The following is a 3198-nucleotide window of genomic DNA, read 5'->3' on the forward strand; positions in this document are numbered from 1 at the left end:
ACCATTCCATCTGACTTCTGGCCTTTGACCCAGAGTCTTTCAGATTCCATTTCTAGTAGCAGAGTGGTTTGCCACATTCCCTCTTAACTAAGTTTTCTGTTGCTTTTTGGAGCTTTTGCACTATGGTGCATGCAACTTGAAGCAGAGAAAGAGGCATAGCAAGATAAATTTACTCTATTTACCTTCAGTTATTTTCATGTCATGTAAACTCCTGATCACTTTTCCTAGAAGTATAGCAGCCAGGGACACATACATAAAATAATAAATGGAGAAATGGAGAAAAGAATATAGCCTCTATAGCCACTACAGGACTCTAGCCAAAAGTTTCATGCTTTTCAGTCCCCAGCTAAAACAATGAACTCTGAAGTCAAGATTAAAATAAATTCATGTGGAGCAGCAAGATGGTTCAGTACATTAACAACCAGGCTAGGGTCAGTGGGTCCTGGATTAAAATTTATCCACAGACATTTCCTAGTTGTGTGATCCTGGGCAAATCACTTAACCCTCATTGCCTAACCCTTACCAATCAAAAAGGTACCAACCTACTTTGTAAATGATACACAGTATTGATTCTAAGATGGAAGGTTAAGTGTTTGAAAAAAAAGTAAATGCAAGTATCTAAGTGCTTTCACTAAACTTTGACTATTTACAACAATTTATACTAAGACTATTCTTTTTGTTAAGAAGTGTGATAATTAAAATGTTTGGGAGCAGCGGTCATAATTGATATATATATTTCCATTGATCCAAACCACAAGTTGCACAAAATTGAACTTTGGGTGTGGTTGATTGAACATTTATTTGTATGTATACTTTTATGCCAAAGGGGACTGCCCCCTAATGGCTTTTTGTCAATGTGTTCAGCAATTATTGGTTTTATTCTTTTTTCTCTTATCCTCACACTATTGTAATCTTTTAAGTTTATTATGTTTTTATGATCCTTTTGGGGAAAAATTAATTTTTCCAAAAATGATCACACGAGGAAATGTAAAAAATAGACTCGAATACAGGACTATAATCCCCATGAGCCTTTGCTCCACTTCCCCAGAATGCCTCGTAATCTCACCTGGGCCGAGATCGAGAAGGTATTTAAGCTGATTCAAAGGCTTTTGAGGGTCTCTCTCTTGGCTCTTTTTGGACTTCCGTTTTGGAGCAGGCGGTCTCTTGCGTAATGTGAGGTTATTTTGTCTAGGCCTCTGGCCTAGGCACATGTTTCTTACTTGTATATTCTTTAATCTTTAAACTTTAATAAACTTCTAAAAAATATAATACTCCTTGCAGAGAGAAACTAATTTCTACCCGTCTCCCCATATTCCCTAAAATTTAATCTTTACAGAAGGCAACTTTTCTCATTTGTGCTTTGAGAAATACACTGATTCTTCCCCCTATTCAGGGCTGACTCACAGTGTGGCCATAGTCCGATAGATAAGGAACATAACAAGGACAAATGCTTTCCAATGAGCACTTGCTCATCCACCTCCAGGTCTCAGGAAAAACTTATTTGGATATATATTTACCGATGTCATAACAACCTAACTATGGGCCATAGCAGGTAATTTACAACCTTATAGGTAGGCTTCTTGAATGCTGGGAAGCCCTGGATCAAAAAAAAAATCTAAGTTCTCTTGCTAAAGATCCTATAAAAACAAACAAACAAACAAACAAACAAACAAACAAACAAAAACTATGAAGGCTACCCAGCCCTTCATGTGGTCTCAGTGGCCAAAGACAATGATAAACCTTATTTGATTACACTTTATACCATCCCATGGCCAATATACCATTTTGCTTTGCTAGTTGTGATCACCCTAACAAAGATGGTATCCTTCTTCCCTTGCCTCAGCTCATCTGCTACCATTTTGGTCATTAAGCATTCATATAGGAGATGCTTTACTTTTTTGTTTACTTCATTTTGATAATAGCTTTATTTCATATAAATAATATGTTAGGTCTTCACTATACCATGTTGTCCATGTAAAGTTTTTTCCTCTCCATCAGAAACTACCTCAATCTAACAGTCAGACAAAACATATAAACTCTACCACTGAGTAATAGCCGTGAGATAGTCTCCTCCATCACCAGATTCACTACTAAGAGAATATTATTCTGCATGCCATTTGATGGAACACCCTCACTTCATGAAAACCAAATATTTCACTTGGATATTTCCATGTCTTCTCTCACTTGCCAGGTTCCAATGGTGCCTAATCACTTAGGGTATATTAAAAGTGAGTGTTTTTTTTTTAATTTTTAAAAAATATTTTCCCATTTTTCAATGATTCACCTCCTTTTTCTTCCCTTTTCCCTCTTCCCCCCTCCAAGAGCCAACAAGCAATTCCACTGGATAATACAAATGTTTTCATTTGATACCTATTTCCATATTATTCATTTTTTCTATAGAGCGATCTTTTAAAATCAAAACTCCAAATCCTATATCTATATAAACAAATGATAAATCATATGATTTCTTCTGTGTTTCTGCTCCCACAGTTCTTTCTCTGGATGTGGAGAGTGTTCTTTCTCATAAGTCCTTTAGGATTGTCCTGGATCATTGCACTACTACTAGTGGTAAGTCTATTACATTGGATAATTCCATGGTGTTTCACTTTCTGTGTACAATGTTTTTTTGGTTTTGCTCATTTCACTCTGCATCAGTTCAGGGACATCTTTCCAGTTCATGTAGAAATTCTCAAGATCATAATCCATCAGCATCATGAAGCGCCATTTGTTCAGCCATTCCCCAATCCAGGGAAAACCCTTTATTAGAGGTAAGTTCTTATCTACAAAACCAACCTCTAATACACAAGTGACACTTTGGATCCAGTTTCCTTGGCTGAGAAGTGCTTGCAGGGAGTGGCACATTTTATCTGGCCAAACAGGAGTCTGGCCCATCCCACAATCTTGTGACCCAAAAGATGAATTTATCAGGGTTTTTTTCTGTATTTACTTCATTTCCATTGGTCCATGCTTGGGTCAGAACAGCCTAAATGCCAATCATATGCATTATTTCTAAATTATATTATTTATCCAAAGGTAAATATGCACAATGGGAAGTAATTTTATCATGAGACAATTACAGACCCTTAAAGGCATTGAGGCAACCTGAACTATAAGAAAGGCTTAAAGGCCACCATAATCTGCAAGTTTACTTGAACAGAGATATTCAACTTTGTGGGCCAAGGACCTCTCTCTCAGGCT

Source organism: Monodelphis domestica, chromosome 6 (assembly GCF_027887165.1).
Source record: "Monodelphis domestica isolate mMonDom1 chromosome 6, mMonDom1.pri, whole genome shotgun sequence".
NCBI lineage: Eukaryota > Metazoa > Chordata > Mammalia > Didelphimorphia > Didelphidae > Monodelphis > Monodelphis domestica.